Consider the following 20,523-nt stretch of genomic DNA (forward strand, 5'->3'; position numbering starts at 1 on the left):
TCAACTACTGATCAATTGCCCATGAAATCATTTGCTGAACAGAAAAGAGCAATCCAATTTAACTACCAATATTAAATGCACTTTGAATGGCACAGTCTAGCTGGGTCCATACATCTCTGTATAATAACTCTGCTCTCCTTATTGTGCTTATGGCAGGCAGGGCAATTTCCTTAACCTTTTCCTTAAGTTGTTGTCCTTTTCCTTCTAAAAGTGTTTCTGCCACAGCTTCCATGTACTCTTTGTACTCATTGTACTAATTTTCCAGTCAGTGAAAGGCTTTTTGTGTTTTCCTAAAATCCGCTGTTGTGTTGAGACTGTTATCAGCCATGTAGGTCGATCAACCAGGTGGATAGCCTTGGTCGAAGTATTGTAGTATAGACTGAATGTATTTTTGACAAAGCCATCTTCTTTTACTCACTCATCTGTGCACCACCAAGTCATTGTACTGTCAACAAGCGTGAGCCCCCAAGCTAGTAACTTAGTAACCCAATAACCCCCGCATAGCTTCTTCTTTCTCGTTTCCTGGCGGTTGGCATACAACGATGCCAACCTCATTGTTTGTTTTATGGATTACAGCCACCAGCTAGCTTGGAGTGTGGACCAGAATGTCGCTGACCTACATAGCTGCCCGTTGAGCCTGTTGAAATGTCAGACCAACAGCCAGCAGAAATAAAATGTCTATATCTACATAGTAAATGAGAAAATGCTTTGCGGTCTGGTAATGCTTCAAGTAATGCTTCAACATGGTTGAAGCATTACTTGAAGCATTACACATAACATCAAAAAAGCCTCTATAGGTAATACATAGCAACATACTAAATGCTGTTTTTTAAAATAGATTTTCATTGTTTTTCACTCATTTGAATACTTTCTCTTCTCAGGTGCACAGGGTTATGAAGCTATGTTGATCAGTCTGTGCAGTAATGCAGTGGAGAGGACTGTCCGCAGTGGCAGTGGAGGGTCAATCGGCAATCAATTATTCCACTCGGCCTGGCCCGCAGCCACACCACAGACTGGCTTCCTGCACTGAGAGCACATTCACACAGTGGAAGACACTGTACTCACATCCACTTGGTCCTGACAGGACACAGCCCACAGAACCCACAGGTTTCACGTAATGAGGCAGTACGTTTGGAAAGAAATTCAAAAAGGCACTTTTCAGTCCAGATTGAGTATTAATGACAAGCGCGAGGCCAAGGGGTTACATTGTGTTTGACCCTAGTTCTGTTCTTGGAACTGAACATCTATAGAAATTAAAAGGCACAATTCACTTCCTTGTTTTTATTCTGGGGCCCCCCATCGTGTAAAGAGTTCTTGTCACGCAACTAATGTTGCCGCCTTGCAAACATCAGAGGAATGTCTGACATTTACTTACTGAACTGACATTTTTTTGTTGTTTAATGTTGGATGACAGACAAAAACTGCATCAGTACCATGAAGCATACTGTAAACCTTTTTTGATTTCCCTTTTTATATATTTATAGATAAATGTCCTCATTTAGAGCAAAGTGAACTGAAGTCAAATTCTTTGTTTGTGTGCAAAAAGCTGATTCTGTTTCTAATGACTTTGTTTTTGAACCATTATGTATTTTTAAGTATCTTTAGGCAGTCACATTTCAACCACAATCCCTTCCTCATAGAAGTCAATTTTTAAATAAATTTTTACAGGATGTCATGAAGCAAAAAAATGTTTGTCCAATTACCACTTGAGATAGGCACCAGGTCCCCCAATCCCCTGCACGGAGAAGCAGGTTTAGACAACAAATGGATTAAACATGAATAAATATTGTACAGATAAAAATGTCCACAACATAACTACATGAAGGCAAGGACACCAGCACATCTGTTACAACTCATGGTTGCTTTCATGTATTATGGTACTCTTTGCATTCAGGTATTAAGATTGCACATCTTCGATGCCTTAAAAATGAATTCCCTTGAACCTTTCCCAGTTTTATCATATTACAACCACAAATACATTTCTATGTATTTAAGTAAGTAAGTAAGTAAGTAAGTAAAATTTTATTTATATAGCACCTCTCAAGACACAGATCACAAAGTGCTTCACAACACTAATACAAAGTACAATTGGAATAATATATTTATAAATGTAAAATAGAAGATAAGATAATTAATTGGGATTTTAGTGGATAGACAAACACAAAGTAGTGCATAATTGTGAAGAGGAAGAAAAAGGATTTAAACATTTTTTACAATTTAAAATCTGAAAGGTGTGACAAACATTTGGATTAGACCCCCTGAGTACATATGATGTATAGCCTCAAAGATGGCTGCTATAGCATTGAGTCTTTTGAAGTATGTCTAATGATCAGTTTTGCATGTTTACAGACTAATTATTCTTTGCCAAATAGCTCACGCCCAGTCAGATTGGATGGAGAGTGTCTGTGAAGATCCAATGTCTAGTTTTGGTCTACAGTTTGAACACCACATCCCTGATCTGTCTGGTAAGATCCTTGGTCTTATAATGCTGTTTGTTCACCAATGTTGTCTAACAAACCTCTAAAACCTTCACAGAACAGCAAAATGTATTTGTTAGATTAATTTATACACAGGCGGTCTCTATTTACTACCTAGATAACTTTTAAAAGCAATTGATGACTCTGGATTTTAAGGATCCACACTTCTCAACACGTTCTTTTATAAAAACAAAAGAGCAATAGATCAAGAAGTGTGAATAAATTTTTAGTTGCTTAATTCCATCTCCAGGTAAATGAAAAATACGTTTTAATGATGCAATTCTAAATCATAATTCAAAACACCAAATAAGAATTGTAATGACATCTGTACATCTGTAAGCCAATGCTTTGACGTTTGTAAGACTCGTAAGGTTATTACATTGCTCCTTTAAATTTTACAAGAAAAAATATACAGTGTCTAAAAATAAGTTAGAAAGTGGAGTGTCTAGAAACCAGAGTTAATTTTTGAAAATATTTTGAGATGTAAACATTTCTGCAGACATTCACCATGACATTTATGAAAAAAATTATTATAAGAGTGGGCCTCTCATAATTGCTGGAATCTTGGCCCATTCCTCCAGACAGAACTGGTGTAACTGAGTCAGGTTTCTTGTCCATATTGCTCACACCTTTTCAGCTCTCACCAATTTGCTGTGGGACTGAGCGCAGGATTTAGTGATGGGCACTCCAAAACAATGACTTTGTTGTCCTTCTGTCACTTTGTAACCAAAGCTCTACTTTGGGTGGCTCCACTCCATTCAGCCTGTTTTGCGACCATTTCCATTACTGGCTTTTCCAACCTGTTACTGGAGTTATTGATTCCTGCTCAGAAGCAGGTCCCGTTGGGAATGAGCAAGGCCAAAATGTGACATGAATAGACTGTCGATCACTGATTGGCGATGAGCGTGGTCGGCCAAATAACCCATGAGCAGAAAAACAACCGCCATTTTCCAAAATCGCGTAGCTACAGGCAAACCATGGAATACTCGCAGTCAACCAATTTCAGTTTCAGCCCATGTTGATACAGAACTTGTGTCAATGTGGATAATAACACAATCACCTTAAGCAAGTATCTTCAGCATCTTGTTTGGGATGATATACTAGGTTTGCTCCAAAACAAGTTCATCTCTGGTACACAGAACCCGTCTCCCTCCTGAGCGGTGTGATGGCTGAACTTTCCGTGCAGCTTATACTCAAACATAATGAAACAGATGAAGGAGGCACTGTCAGGCTGGTAGTTGAACCCAAAGATGAACCAGACTTGTGGAGTTCCTGTTTTGTTCCTGATATCTTGGATGATTTTTCTTTTACTTTCCATGACGTTGAGGCAACATCTCGACTTGATGAGGTGTTGCCTTAAAATGAATCGACAGGCGTGCCTCTATTTAATTCAAATGTTGTGGATTAACCATTCTGAAGCTTACAAAGATATGATCTCATCATCTGGGGTTTCCCAATTTGTTTAAAGGGACTGTAATTGTAATGTATGTAAACATCTGAATGTGAAGCAAGCAATAGAAAATTCAGTAAAAAAAATCTGCCTTATCATTTTGGCATTTAGCAAATGGAAATAACTGTCAACCTGAACTAGCCTAAAACAGGAAACCTTTATTCTAATTTCATTTCAGACAGTAAGAAAAAAATGTTTATATGCTATTTGTAAAGTTTAACATTTGTGTTACTCCCCTAACTGCATAAAAGTCCTACTGTCGTCCTACTGTCCTAGTGTCTGTCATCTAACACCAACAGCAGGATGTTAAGCTCTAGCAGTTCTTCCTCTGTAAAATTTGACAAATTAACATGTTCATCCTTAAAAAAAACTATTTCTTTACTTTTGTAATCACTAACTTTAGTGAGGTGTATTGTTTTAAACATTGAGAGTCACAGAAGAAATGCAACAGGATTAATTCAGCCGGTTTAGTTCAGCAACTCTGCAATTTGTATTTTGGAGAAAATAGTAAAAACAAAAACTAATATTATCTTATGTTAACATGATGACTGAAAATACTTATTTTGTAATAAAAATGCTAGTATTGTTTAGTGAAGCTGCAGGTATGGTATATAGATGAGTTGTTTTAGATTATGGTAATTCTCTCCAGAAGGATTTCTGCTATGATAAGCTGATAGCCTGACTCTTTTGTGACAATGTTACATGCTTCTTAGAGCAGAAATACCTGTGATTCCTTTGTAGGTAAAACACTCACTTCTCAGAACTACTCCATATACCCACACTCTGTAGCAAAGTATCATTTTAGGCCCATAAAACAGTCAGTTCTTTGTAAAAAAAGAACATCACCACTTGCTGTCATGCGTCACGTCCACATAAATAAAGGACCGGGCAGGCGGTCATGTTGCAAACACACTGCAGCTGCAAACTGAAGTGACTGAGATGTCACTGAGCCAGACACACACAGCGAGGACTCAGACCCGGAGGCGGACACACACTGTCTGTACTGACCAACTCGGTGTGTCAGAGTGCTGATTGCTAACTGAGTTCCGTCACGTTTCTCATGCTGAAAGGACACACAGTCAGGTTTGTGAAGACTGAAAAGTAAAAAGAGCAACCATACATCTGCTGAAGGTTTAACATGAAGAGATAAGGATCTGACTGGGTCCCTGGTCATCTGTTTTTGTAAATAAGAGCAAATATTATATTTAATAGAAGCGAAAAACACTGAACAAGCAACCAACCACTTGACCAACATTTACCGTTTTGTAAAATAACCTTTAAATTTAATTATGAATTTAACAATAGTAAATTTTCAGTTTTGCAGATAAAATCGGTGTCACTTTATCCGAGATTTCTGACACTCAACAATCTGTGGTTCTTGTTGTCAGATTTTCTTCTTCTTGAAGCTCAGAATATTTTCATTCAGAACCGGAATGCAGGCGGGGCAGTCAAGCACAAGCACACATTGGAAATGATTTACCACAGGACTGCACATGTTTGGAAGGTAAAACGTAAATATCTGAGTTTGCACATCAAAGTTACAAAGTTTAAATCCCATGTATTTAGAAGAACAGTCACTCTGATTTATGTAATTATTCAAATAACAGTCAGGACAAATGATAGATGGCCATACTGTCACAGGATGGTCTTTTTGTCGGGATCTGCCATTCTAGACTTTTGTGTTTGTTTACTTTGTTAGTTAAGTCCTTCTCCTGTGCTTTCTGTTTAGTTGTTATGTTCATTTATGTTGTTCTCTGCCTAGGTTCTTGTATCTACTTTCCCCAGCAGGTCTGTGCTACTTAGTTTTGTTAGTTAGTTCTTTCCCCAGGTTTGTTATTTTAGTATAGTTCTCTTTGTTTGGTCTCTGATGTTTATTTCCCGTCTGTCAGATAATTAGTTGCAGTCAGTCACTCAGTGTTCACTATTTCCTCCAGATTTGTTCTTCCCAGGTTTTGTCATTCAGTTTAGGTTACATTTGCTTTGTCCCTCATGTTGATCTCCTCTCTGCTTTGTGTAATTAGTCACATTCCCCCTCAGTCGCCCAGCTGATCAGTTCCTCACCTGTTGCCACTTCCACCTGATTACCTGCGTTCCTCTCTCATTGGTCCACACTCCACCTCCCTCTGTTTATTAGCTGGTTTGTTTGCAATACTCCTCTCTAGTTCCTCATGTGTCATTCCTGGAAACTCCCCTGATGTCTTCTGGTCTATGTTTTGGCAGTTTATGTTAGTTCTCTGTTTCATTTAAGGTTGCCTTTCTCTGTCGGTTGCTGTTTTGTTTATAACAAATAAAACTGTTCAGTTAGTTCATGTTGGAAGTGTCTTTTTGTGGAGCCTACTCTATAAAAATGCTTTTATTTAGTTTCAAACTTCAACCCATAGCTTAGCTAAAGCATGTGTTATACTGACTAATCAGATTTAAGGGATATATATATATATATATATATATATATATATATTTGAAGATGTTCTAATGGGTAAAAGTTTTTAAATTTAAGAAACCTAATGTCACTTTTTTTTTAGGTGGTCACAGGAGTAAGTGATGCATCCAATCCAAGTTAAGGTTATCCTTACACTGATTAGAACAGAATAGGTTTACTAAAATTTTGCAGACATCTGCATTAAAGTATTAAGCTCTTGTTTAACAATGACACAATCCTTTTCTATTGCTGTAAACAAAGCTTTCTGAATGACTTTAATGAGCATTTTCTCCAGAAAAGATTCAGTGTCTATCAGTTAATTTGTTTGGTGTTGTCGGTAGGATAAACATTGCTTGCACCACATCATATTCATAATGAGTTAGAAAGTTTACTATGTCTGCCCTATTTGACAGACCTCCATTATGAATTTGTGGTATCATCAGGCAATTTTGGTTCAGTTACACTGAGATTACTTGCATGTCAAATTTAAACTGTATTTTGTAATGGGCCAACATCCCATACATCCTGGGCACAGATGGTGTTGACCTACTCAAGACTCCAATATGCAGTCGGGTGAAAAGAGCATTGCATGGTCTGATCTGGGTGTGAATTTTGCTGGCACGTGCATTCCTGAGAAGCTTGGCAACGGCCTTAAATATTTTCCACTTATGAGGAACCTTTTCAATTAAAATGATGGATTTTAAATTGTTTAGAAATGGCGTTACAACCATTCCCAGATAAATGGGCCCCAATAGGTTCACTATAGTCATTGCTGCTGTCTTTCTGTCTTGACATTGTGTTAATACACAACTGTATGTGAACACTAACGTGCCAGAACTCTTGTTTTTTCAGTGATTAACTGATCAAGTGTATTTGATTAGCAGAACCTGGTGTCTAATACACCAGGTTCACCTTTAAAATTCATGCAACCTTTTTATACATAAGAAGAAAATTCAATTTTGGAAACAGCTGCCAGAGAAGATAGCAGAAGACTCTAAATATGGAATAACACAACTTCAGCACCTACCATGTGTGAAATTTTGTGGTTAAAGTTTGTCAAACGTTTTCCTCAAAGAAATAAAGAATAAGAATATTTAAAGTGAGAGAAAAAACACATTGTTAAACTCAGTTAAACATAAAGCAGCAATACAGCGTAGTCTTTCTTGTTCCTTGTGACTTAAACTATGGTAGATTCAAAGCGTTTGCCTTTTAAACGCTCGTCCTCATTTAGCCTGTTTAATACAATGCACAGGGGTTCTGGAGGGAGACGAGAATGAGGAGAAGTAAAGAGAATGAAGAAGTGACTGCGGTGAAAGATTGTGGAGTCAGCGCTGCCATCGGCCTACGGAGGAGACGGAGCGCCCAAACTGTCATGGCAGCCCCTGTTGGGTGACAGAGCCGTCAACAAGAGGCAGAAACAGAGAAAAAGTAAAGGAAGTTAGCAGAAAAGAGAAGCTTCTTGTCTGACATGTTGCCTTTTTATTTAGAGCTATTTTTTGTGGTGAGAGATGTTGGCAGTTTGGGGCCAGCTGTGCTGTTCCTTTAACTGAAAATGCTTTCTACCTTTGCTGTTATTGATGTGGCTGTTTTTAAGAGACTTATCATTTTCGTTCATTGTTGAGTTCAGTTTTGCTCAAGTGAGAGTTTTAGTTCAGATTCTCTTCCAGTTTCAGTCTGTCTCGTATTATAACGTGCACTGGGGCACAGTAATAAGTTCTTTGTCTTAATTAAACATTTCCACTGCAGTTGTTTGACAAGGTTTTCTGTTAAATATTCTCCTAGGAATTGTGATATTTAAGATGACATTTTAGTGTTGCTCAAGACCCACCCTGAATGCTTGTTCCTGGATAAAAGCATGTCTTCACTGACAGTAGAGCTTCATATTATAGAGCAATTAAACATCCCTCTATCTATTCTTTGCACCTGCTTCATCTCATTGGGACGTGGCGTGCTCCCAGGACAACACAGAGACAACATGTTGGAGCAGGGAACAGAGGGGATGAGGAAATGATTGGTTCGGTGTCCAGAAAAGGAATGCAGAAGTACAGATGGTGGAAATCTTGGGAAAGAGGATGGAAATGGCTGTAGGGAATACTTTCTCCCAGAAGAAGCAAGAACACAGGGTGATTTGTTTATGGAGAAAGAGATCAGGTCAGAAGAAGATGGACTCTGTGAGGTCTTAAAAGAGTTGCCAGGAGTAAAAGCAGATGCAACATAAAGTGAAGATAAAGCTAGGTAAGACCAAACAAAGGGCATAAAGTGACTTGCTTGATAGGTTGAACAGTGAGGAGGGAGAAAATGATTTGTACAGGTTGGAGAGAGATAGAGATGTGGAAGATGTTCAGCAAGTTAGAGGGATTAAGGATCGGGATGGAAATGCACTGAGAGGTGCAAGAAGTATGATTGGACGATGGAAGGTTTACTTTGAAGAGATGAAGGAAAATGAGAGAGAACACAAAGCAGAAGAAGCAACCACTGTGGATCAGAAAGTCACAAAGATCATTAAGGTAAGGGAAGCATTGAAAAGGGTGAAGAGTGGAAAGGCAGTTGTTCCTGATATATCTGTGGAGGTATGGAAGTGTCTTGGAGAGACTGAAGCAGAGTTTTTTACTAGGCTGCTAAAGGAGATCTTAGAGAGCTCCTGGGTGGGAGGATAGAAGATACAAAAGATAGAGTTGGATGGAGACAGATGACTCACTCTGGTGATCCCTGAAAGGAAATAGGCAAAAGAAAAATAAAGAAAAAGATCACAACATACTGCTTAAAAAATGGGGACATAATACTATCTAAAGAATGTGATGTTAGGGTGTACCCTGCCTCCCGCCCATAGACTGCTGAAGATGGGTACCAGCTTCCCCATGACCCATAGTGGGTTCCGCTATTAATGGGTCGCAGGGAAGCGACCCGCTAATAGCGAACCCACTGGAAGAGGTGGTAGAAAATGACTGACTGACATTTATAGCAGAAGTATGTTTTACCATGATGAGTTTTGTTATTTACGCACATTTGTTTGTCCATGGCCCTCACTGGATTCCCAGTTCAAATTTTTGTAACCACTGATTGCCACTGAATAAAGTTAAAGAAATTTTTTAATTTGATATTTTGCAGCTAAAGTAAAATCATTTATTTTAATCATTATTTTTACCAGTTGTGCTGGTAACTGTGGAGGGACATAATTAACATGCTATTGTAAATGAGTGCACATATTAAACACTGCTCTTCTTCCTCCCCCTCTGCATCACTTACACCAAATAACTGTCCACACCACAACCTGCTATCCTCTTTGGTTTGGATCAACAGTGATGATCAATTCATGCAACATCGGCCTGAGCAGCAGCTGGACACATGTTAGCCCTCCTCTTTCCTCCGCTGGCTGGCCTGGGTCAGTCAGGCCTCCATGAATAAGTCATCCTCTGGAGTCCGCTCTGCCAGGTCTGTTTATGTGGATTAAAATTGTATGACCTTTATTAAGATTTAAGGACAGACTTTGTGTGGAGCTTCTGCACCCTTACAGCAAAATCCAAAATTTTGTTCTATGTCCAATTCCTGCTTGTTTGTCAGATGTTATTAACAGATATGCACCGTCAGAGCTGATGTTCAGCTTTTACAAGAAAAAAAGCTTTGCTGAGGCAGAACCGCAACACTGGTATGAAATGATGGTCTCAAATACATGTAACGCAGCAGAAAACATTTGGAAAGGAGATAAAATTATTTAAATTTCCTTGTACTCTCTGGCTTTCACTTCTTGGATTGAGCCAGAAGGGGAAGTTATTAAGTAATTTTGCTCAAACAGAAAAATCGTGGTTCCTTTCCAGCAGTGACCCTTAACATTTAGTTTAACTGACTCAGCTTTAAACATCTGCAGACTCACAATGTTTCAAAGCTTTTGTCCCCAAACTGATGATAAATCTTTGTTCTGGGCCAAATTAGTGTTTTTTGATATAAGAGCGTTATTTGCCCAGTCCTTTTTTTCTTTTAAACAGTTTTCTGCAGTTTCAAACTGTCTATAGATGCAATAATGTAAACAAAACATAGTTACTTCTTCTTACTTTCTAAGTTTTCTAAAGCTGACACCTTCAAAAGGTAGTTGAAGAAAATTAAACATCATGTGGTCAGCTGAAAAATCTTTTTTTTTTTTTTTAAATCTGCAAAACCAAACTAGTCCAGCTAGACCCAAACGTATCAACATTTAACTTTTGCAACATAAATGATGAAAGAGGAATCATGGCAATGTTCTTTTATTATTCCTGTGGAATGATGAGGTTATACATTCCCAAGCCATACATCATTTTATTTTTCTTTAAAAACCTGGCACTATATCATATCTATGTATATGTTATAGATTAATTATACGGTTCTTCTCGATATGGAGGAGCACTGGCTCTACTCCAAGCTCCTCCCGGATGGGCGAGCTCCTCACCCTATATCTAAGGGAGTGCCCAGCCACCCTACGGAGGAAGCTCATTTCAGATTAATTACACTTTATAGACAGATTAGATTAAACAGTGAGGCACATTAGGATGATACAAAAACAATAGAGAGGTCCATTTAACTCTCTTTCAAAAGAAGAGCTAAATGGCCTGGTTTCCAGGCAAACCAAGGCCAAGCTTAGAAATTTAGCTCTATTCAAAAGCAATCATAACTGACCAAAATCCTATTCAATGACCATAAAATAATGAAAACAAGATTAATCTTTTTAAAGTGAATAATTTCTTATCTCTCTGGTAGGAAGCTGATTGTAATGTATATAAAACAATAAACCATAATAAATTGTTTTAAAATGTCGTCAAGTTTTAATGTGGCATACAACCTCTACAACTCAATTGTTAAACAAACAAAATTATTTTTTTCAAATATTTATCATTGCTAGAACATTTCCTTCCTTCAACCCGTTTCAGGGGAACCTGGCAGACTTTCTGTCAGATTTAGTTCTGGATGCTGTTCTAAAACTTTAATTTTCTTTAGGTTCAATCATCTGAAGGAAAGTAAACCCAGAACATGATGCTTCCACCACTGTGTTTCCATGTGGGCATGGTGACATACCTTTTTAAAATTGTGTCCCAAAAGAGTTTGGGTTCCTGAGACCAGAAGTCCTTTCTTCACAATATTTTAGAGGAATTCTGCCAGGTCCGGATGTTTTCTTTAGAAGAAAAATTTTTTATGTTCTTACCTTTTAAAATTTGTGTTGATCAATCATACAAAATCTTAACCAAATATATTAAGGTTTGTTGTTGTAAAGTGATAAAATGTGAGAAAGATAAAGAGAAATAAATACAAAGCACTGTGAGATCTGTTCTGCCTTAGGTTGATTTTTTTTCAGTGCTCTTCCTGTTTAAATAAAGGTCGGCACATAGAACCTGTAAATGTAAAAGTCATGATGTCAGGCTGTAAAGAATCTGTTCAAGTCAAAATGACAGCTCTCATAATCAAAATGCCAAAAAAGTGCATGTTTAACGCCTTCCGGCAAAAGCAGAGTGGTGTATTTGGTTTAAAGATCTAAGTCCAAAGAAAGAGTTTAGTGGAGATTCATCAATCCTGTCAGCGAAGAGCACTTGTTTCTTGGTATACTTTTGATTTTTTTTTTTTTATCACCACCACCTTGCATCTAAAATGAATACACTTGTCCTCACACTAAAATTCCCCTCATGAGTACTACTCCCCAGTTCTCCAGGGTCCATCCACATTAACATTTCTGTTCATCTGATATTTTTTTCCCTTTTCTATAAATATGTTTCGACAAAGTCTCTGGATTACATCGCCAGCAGGTGGTGGTAACATTAACAACATCAAAACACAAAACAAGATTTTGGTCACAGTTAAATTTTCCAAAACAAATATCTCTGTTTTCATTTACACCATTTACTGTTTTTTCTTTTCTTTTCTCTCAGCCTTTAGCTTCCTTGGCTTTAGTTATGAATTTAATACACACAGAGTCTGGACAGTGAGAGATTGATGTTGAAAAACACATAAAGGTGGTTTCATTGTTGTGGTTTCTAGAACAGAAAGTAATAGTGGGCATTTACAGGGTGATAGATACATCAAAAACAGAGATCTTTCTTATTTATAATCTGTTTTTTTTCCCAACAAAAACTCAGTTTGTATGTGTACTAGAGGTTCAAATACATGCTGACTAATCTGCTTTGATTCACAGTTTAACCTCATCCCCTGAAAACCAAAGTATGAGCAAAGAAACAAGCTGTTTTTTATTCTGATGGGATTACATATCTGTACAAAAATATTATGGTGAGAAATTTAGCTCTAGGTCAGAGAGACTCAGCAACTCCTGATGGACTTGAAACAGTGGTAGTATTTTTCAGCTCGCTGAAGGTAAGACACTGACTGCTCATAATTACTCTGATTAACCCTATTTAAGAATTCAAAGGATTGTGTCTTTAATGTTTTGGTCATTCAAAATTTTTGACTTTAAACTCAGGAAAGATTTGTTTGTTTTATTTACTATAAACTGATAACTTCCATAAAAACCTTTGGTCAATCACAAAAGATTTGTTTTTTTGTTTGTTTTGTTTCTAAAACAATAAAGGAAAGGTAACAAATATTATCCCTTGACATTGATGCTTTTCTGTTCACATTTTTTAAGGTTATGTCCGCATTCATATTTTGACCCTTGCAGAGAACATCACACATCTGTACAATCTCTATTTTAGGACATGAGCAGGAATTACTGAATCATAGCAAGTCGATTCCAGGTGGTGAGCTTAAAACGTCTGTTTATGGTTGATGGTGATAGTTTCTCTGATATTATGTCCCTTCAGAATAATTGACAGACCCATTCCTAAAAACTGGTGTTGTTGTATGCAAGACTTAAAATCAGTGATACAACAGTTCCTTCAACAGAGCTCAGTGGTGATTTATGCCTCATCACTGAATGCACAATAGAAGCATGCATAGCTATCTCACCGAAAATAAATGGTTCTTTTTTGATTGTAATGTATTGCAGACATTCACTGTTTGACCTTTGTTAATCATTGCATGGATTATGGTATATGTGTGTCCCGGAGTGGGCGTATCATTTTTGTATAAATGATTTTATCATCCACCTCCCACCAGCACCTCTGTGCCCCTAATCTGGTGTGATATGTCATAGAAACAGTTCCGATTACATATTAATAAAAAAACAGAGCTCTGTGTGTGTGTGTGTGTTTCTGAATGCTAGGATATGAGGTGAAAGTAGGGGTGCCGTTGTACCCAGCAGGAAGTCGGTTCCATATGAGGGTGGGAAGTGATGGGTTACCAAGGAGATAGTTCTCACTCCAGTCAGGAAAGCGACACCTCTAAATTACACATAAATCATATCTAAGTCCTGATTCAACTGTTATTTCATAAATATTAGCAACTTCGCAGGCATTCAATAAATTTGCATATTACCGAAAATTTCATTTATTTTAGTAACTCAATTTGCAAGTGAAAACCATAAAGATTAAATACACACCAGCTGATGTTTTCAAGCCTTTATTTCTGTTAATTATGGTGATTTTTACAGCTATTGAAAACACAACATTTTAAATTGGAATATTACATCACACCTGTAAACAAACATTTTAACAGAAATCTGGGCTTGAATAAATTCTGAACAAATTCTTTTTATTTTTTTGTAAAATGGAATTTTAAGCACAATAAGGAAAAAAATAATGGCACCCTGCATATATTTTCCATTTAACATCGGCATTCAGCATTTTGAAAAAGGTTTGCCATGTTTAAACATCAGATATTTAGTCTGATGGGCTCCTGGCTGTTGAAGTGAAAGTGAGTGCCATGGTGAGATCAAAAGAGCTGTCTAAGGGGTTCAGAAAGAAGATTGTTCAAGCTATGAGTCTCATAAGGGCATTAAGAAGCCTTAACAGAATTTAAAATCTGCTATGTCACTGTATGGACAACTGTCAATAAGTGGTGGACATTCAAAACAACTGCCAACATGCAAAGGTCTGGCATTCCAAACAAGTTCAACCTGAAAGCAGACCACAAGGTGCCAAAAGAAGTCTCCTAAAACCCAATTGCAGCCACTTGCTACTTGTAATATGAAAGAGCATGCCTGTATAATCAGAGAGATGTTAAACAGGTGTAATATTCATGGGAACAGAAAGATGGAAACCTCAAAAAGACCAAGGTTTACCAGAGAGAATGTAGACAACGACCAGGACTTCTTGAATATTATTTGGACAGATGATTATAAAACTGAATTGTCTGAAACCCAAGACAGAGGACATGTTCGACATAAACCAGCATTCCAAGAAAAGAACCTCATATCACCTGCAAAGCATGGTGATGGAAGTGTCATGATGTGGGGATGCTTTGCTGCAGCAGGACCAGGCCAGCTAACTATCATAGAATTCACTATAATTTAACCATGTGTCAGAGGGTGCTAACGAAAAAAATATGACCATCTGTAAAAGAAAGTCTAAGCTGAAGCAGAACTGGAACATTATTCTGATCTAAAACATGTAAACATGAAATGGGGCATAGCTTATGGAAACCCCTCAAATATCTCACAGCTGAATGTGAGGAGTGGAGCAAGCTTTCCTCAAACCACTTTCAGAGACAGGTAGATGGTTGCAAGAAGTCTCCCACTGAAGTTATCAAGGAGTAGAGTATCCTAACTTTTTCCTCTGCTAGCTTGTTGATATCTTTTGTTTAAGGAGTAAAACGAGGTGCATTTCTGGATTTTAAGAGGAAGTAAATACATTTCTTTTACAGAGGTAAAAAAAATGTGATTAGACATCTCATTTGAAGAAGATGAGGATACCCCATGAGGAGGTGGAGAGTGTCAAAGTCTGAATTTAAATGCATTTCTCTCATTGCAGAGGTTGAGTAAAACCCAGACAAAGGCTTTTTTAGTTTATTTAATTATGTAAATGTTATCTTCATCTTCAGCCTCCATTCACCAAAATAAACATTTTAAAAAATCAATATTGTTTTGTTATTATCTTCATAAAACAATTAAGACTTAAAAAACAATGTAACAGTTTACATTGGATGTGATGTTTACGCACATATTGGAGGTGTGACATCCAGCTCAGTGGATAAAATATTACAATATTTCATAATAATGTATGTGCTGTTTTTTATAAATAAAAAATATTTATCATAAACTGTGTTTAAAATATTGAATCAGCCTAAAACAGAATAGTCTAGGTTTGACCCTATATGTTAAATGTTTTTATGTCTGTCTCAGTCAGATGTGATCCTAATGCCTAAAACAACACAGCTCTGAAATGCTCCTTTTGTTGATGCTCATGAAAATAATAAAGGGTTCATGAAACATATATAATGTCTTAAAGAACATTTGATCAGTGTCAAGATCTCGTTTGTCCATGTTTCTTAGATTTTTGCCCAGAGATGATCAAATGGAGTCCAGATTCATTAAGAATCAGAAAAATGTAGTTTTTGCACCGAATTCAAAAATGAGATGCCAAATTGAGCATTAATAATCTATGCAAAAAAAATATGAGGGGACACACCATTAGACTGAAAATGAAAATAAGTGGAAGAAGAAGTGTTTGGAACACAGCTGGCATGTAACTTCTAATAATATTTACTAGCAGATGTTAGAGAATTTAAGTGCACCCTTTCATCAAACATTTTGACAGGTGGGCGGGACTTCCGGTGGGGGCCATGTGGACAGGAGGTCACGTGGTCAAGCAGGGTGTGTGTCCAAGGGGGCGTAACCGTGGTTGCTGATTGGTTGTCGTCATTAGGGGCGATACCTTAAATGAGTCAATTAAAACACAGGGGTGTGTTTAAGGGTGTTACGGGGAAGGCCTTAAATGAGCCAATTAAAACACACAGGGGTGTGTTTAAGGGTGTTATTAATAATCTGTATGTTTTTTCAGGCGTTAATACATCTAAAAAACAAAAAAAAAAGACATGCATCCTTTTATATTTTAAAGGTATAATCAACTTAATGTTGACCTATCACATGAAATCCTAATAAAGGAACTGTGTAACCTGACAGATTTGTAAGTTAATTTTGCTTTACAGCAGGACCTATTTGTTGAATATATGAGCCAGTCTAAATCCGTTCAAAATAGAAAAGACCTAAAAAAGTAAATAAAAAAAATTGTGCTTCACTACATCGATGGAACGAGAAAAACCTTCAGCTTCTGCGTCAACATACTGGAAAAGCAGCTGAAAGAGGTAAGACAAATATGAGATTAACAGAAAAAAAAAAGAACATCAGTATACTGTTTCCAAGTTACAAATTGACTCTAGCAATGATGTGTTTGTTTTTGAATCATGAGAGACTCCATTTTAGGAAAAAGGAATGATAATTTTAGTTGCCTGTAGCTTTTCTAAAACATTTACTTTTTCATCTTAGAGTAAAAGGTTATTCAGGGGGGTTACAGTTATTCTATATCCAACTGTTAGGGGTGATTTCAGGAAGGGGCAGTTAGGTCTGTTCCTTAGATAACCATATCACCTTTGAACTCAAGAAGGGTTTTGGTCTTAAAAACATAGTCTTTGCAGTTGAGATAACACTGTCATGTTCTGGTATAAATACTGTGAGTAAAATGTTGTTCGGGGGCTCTGTTTCATTGGCTAACCTCAGTGTCAGGGTCTTCAAATGCTGAATGTCTTTGAACCATAACTCTTGTTACATTGAAAATACCAGTACTGACAAGAAAAAATGTCGGTAAATATTTCAGGAAACCCGGAAATTGTGGCTTCTACTTCTGATAATTCACAAAAGCACAATGACATCTTTAAACGTACGTAAGTAAGTAAGTATTCATTTTTAAGAAATCATTAAATGCATGTGAATGTTCTCTAATTTTGTTTATATATATTGTTTATATATATATGTATATATATATATATATATATATATATATATATATTTGTTTCTTTGTCATAGAACCCACCGCTGATGACCTTGATGATTTCATCTTGACACAATCAGATTATGGTAAGTAAATGTTAAATGCAATAAAATATATATATATGTGACCAGGTGTAGAAGGATGGGACAGACACCAACAGCTCCCAAAATATAATGTGGGTTTTATTTCCCGACCATCCTCAGAATGGGGACAGCATTAAGTTTGGTTTGATTTGGCATTTTGTAAATGTGTTGCAAACAACTATTTAAAAAACAAACAAACATTCAAGTAGTGCGTTCATCTCAAATCAAAAACTACAGTTTCTCTTTTGTCAGGATCAGAAAATTAGCTTTGAACACCGCTTCACAGACCTATTCAAGGCTTCTTTGGAAATAAAAAATAAAAACCCAGATAAGAGACAAAAAAAAAAAAATCTACCAAAGACAACAGTAGTGGCCTAATAGTGGTACTATAATAAAACAAAAAAAACACCACTTAATAGTCATTCAACTTACATTTGTGCAAAACCACAGTACATTCTGTTTTACATTGTTTTCTACATTAGCAACTTGAACTCACTTGAAAATGGCTGACAGCCTGCCCAGACTGGAGCGGACACTCGCACCAGGAACCCTGGACAGTCTATCTCCCCTCTGAACAAATCAATTGCACAGAAGTAGGTAAACAGAACAAAATAGTAACCACTCAACCTTTAGTAAAGTTTCCATATAAACCTTGTTAAACACTCACGCCTTCACGTAGCCCTGCACGTTTCAATAGGAGGAACTCCTTCCTGACCGTAAGGCGTCAATCTACAGCAATCTCCGTTCCTACTGAGTAAATCGACTATAAATCTTTAAGTATAAGGCTTATCACAGCGTTGTCTACTAACTCCAAAGAGTATATTTAGGTCTCCTTACCAATTTAAGACATTTTCCACTGATATGCCTCGTTATCTTGTCCTTTACGAACCGGAACCAACTGCTGGCGCTGAGTAATGACGTCACGCACGCGACATACACACACAGGAGACACTGCCATACTACCTGAAGCAACAGTGCCACCTGCTGAACCCCTTGAAAACCGCACAAGGCAAAAAGAGGGAATAATAGCGACTTCTGTTTTAGAATTAGTAATTTATTTATTTCACCCGGCTACATTTATATATATATATAAATATATATATATTATAGTTAACCCTTGACAATGTTTCAATTTATAGATTTGATGAGAGAGGTAAACCCGAATGATCAAGTTGGAGGGTTCAGTGGCTGGAATCGACAGTCAAAATTGAGAAGGCGAATTATTTCCAAACAAGAGAAACCCCCAACAACAACTGAACTTTCTTTTAACACAGAAATTAAAACTGATTCTTTGAATACTCCCCCGTCAATTATCATCATTTCCCCTGAAGACACACCGGATAAGTTACCAGCACCACCAGAAAGTAAGTAAGTCCTAAGAACTATCTATTTTTCTTTGAGAGTGAATGTATTTTAAACCTCAGATAAAAACTGTTTACAGATTCGACTGAGAGCTCTGTGGAAGACACAGCTGTCGAGCAGCAGCAGCAGCAGGGTAGAAAAAATAAATAAAAATTAAATAAAAACAATATATATGTATTTTAAGCATAGTTCAATAAAATGTCATATAAACCTGTTTACAGATACATCCAAAGATGCCACATTGAATCCGCCCACCAGAATGTCGCTTTTCAAAGATCAAGACAGCTTTCAGCAGAGAGGCACCGTTTCAGTTCAACAAGAAGTGAAATCTGGAGGTTTTACCGCAAAGAATCGGAGTAAGATAAAAAAAAAAAAAAAAACTTGTGTATTTTAAAAACTATTTTTCGTTTTATTTATGAACGCTGTGCTGCGCAGCGTAAGATAACTTTTATTGTCTTCTGTTTTTACAGAATATTTAACCCCGGCCAAAAGACAGCGACTCTCTGCGCTACAAAGCAGAGCAACGCTAGTGAGTGGATTAATGAACGGTACGTTTTAATTCATACATACATACTGAATTAATTTGAATTCCTTTGTTTTTTTTTCAGCTTTAATGTGATTATTTCAATATATATATATATATATATACATATTTTTATTTTTATTTTATTTTGTTCATTCTCCTTACAGAGGTAACGTTGATGGTAGGACAGATTGGCCACAGAAACGGACAATGCAGGAAGACAGTCTCTACAGCCTCACAGGATCTTCGTAATAAGGCCTCATCGTTAACGCTTCTGGCAGCATATCAGATTCTGTTAAAGAAGCATTTTGGTGACATCAAGGTGATTTTAAACTGAACTGATCACTGTGTTTTTTTTTTTTTTTTTTCTGTAGGTTAGTTTTATTTAAATTTGTTTTCTTCTTATGTTCATAGAAATGGATAACTGAATCAGACTTGCCCTGGATGAAATAAGAAATTTAGTTAATGAACTTAACGAAATTCCCGTTAATGCAGAAGTAGCAGATAACATCGTTTTAAATGCATCTCCTGCTAACAGTGAAAATGTAATAAATGAAGATCAGCACGGTGACGTTTTAAACGTAATCAATCAGGCTCTTGAAGATTTAAATAGAGCATTGTATCCACTCAGCATTGAGCAAAATGATCCACCTGACACTCATCAGAATCCTTCTACGTCACACGCCACAGATCGGCACGGTGACGTTTTAAACGTAATCAATCAGGCTCTTGAAGATTTAAATAGAGCATCGTCTCCACACAGCAGCATTGAGGAAAATGATTCACCTGACAGTCATCAGAATCTTTCTACGTCACACGCCGCAGATCAGCACGGGGGTCATTTCAATACGGACGTAGCAGTTAGTTCTGATCAAATAGAGCGAGATCCTCCAGCGGTGGTTGAACGTGAACATTTTAATAACCATGAAATAAGGAGACCTTTTACCATACCGCCGCCCTGTCCAAGTAACGTTCCAGATTTAGCAGCATTCTATACAGACATCATGCGTATTATAATTGAATTAGCCCACGCTGCGAGATCGTTAACCAGACGTAACGACGTTGTGCAGCTGGAATTAGTGGGTGAAAATCTCAATCGTCACATCACATTTACTGTTACAGATGATGGAAATATGATCCTGCCTGCTTTCAAAAACTTCCTCGACGATTTAGTACAATCGAATGCAAATATACCTGTAGATAATAACATGGAATTTGTTTTTCAGGTTGTTAATGACCCAGCAGGAGGTTCTAAGCGTAAAGCTGCAGGAACGTTAGACTGTGAACTGTTTAATAAGAAAATGCGTCATTTGTATATTATAAACAATACCGGTAATCAGTTATGTTTTGCAATCAGCCTCGCACACGTCTCTG

At 37.1% G+C, this 20,523-nt stretch overlaps 1 long non-coding RNA gene across 1 annotated transcript; it reads right to left on the reverse strand.

Moving 5' to 3' along the window:
• Nucleotides 1–17,342: 17,342 nt before the first annotated feature.
• Nucleotides 17,343–18,168, reverse strand: LOC124873259. Its single transcript, XR_007039486.1, has 3 exons — nucleotides 18,102–18,168; nucleotides 17,932–18,014; nucleotides 17,343–17,834 (listed from the first exon to the last, which is right to left on the reverse strand). It is a non-coding gene; the product is annotated as an uncharacterized LOC124873259 (long non-coding RNA).
• Between the last annotated feature and the right edge of the window lie 2,355 nt (nucleotides 18,169–20,523).

The sequence above is a fragment of the Girardinichthys multiradiatus genome, chromosome 9, assembly GCF_021462225.1.
Source record: "Girardinichthys multiradiatus isolate DD_20200921_A chromosome 9, DD_fGirMul_XY1, whole genome shotgun sequence".
Classification (NCBI taxonomy): domain Eukaryota; kingdom Metazoa; phylum Chordata; class Actinopteri; order Cyprinodontiformes; family Goodeidae; genus Girardinichthys; species Girardinichthys multiradiatus.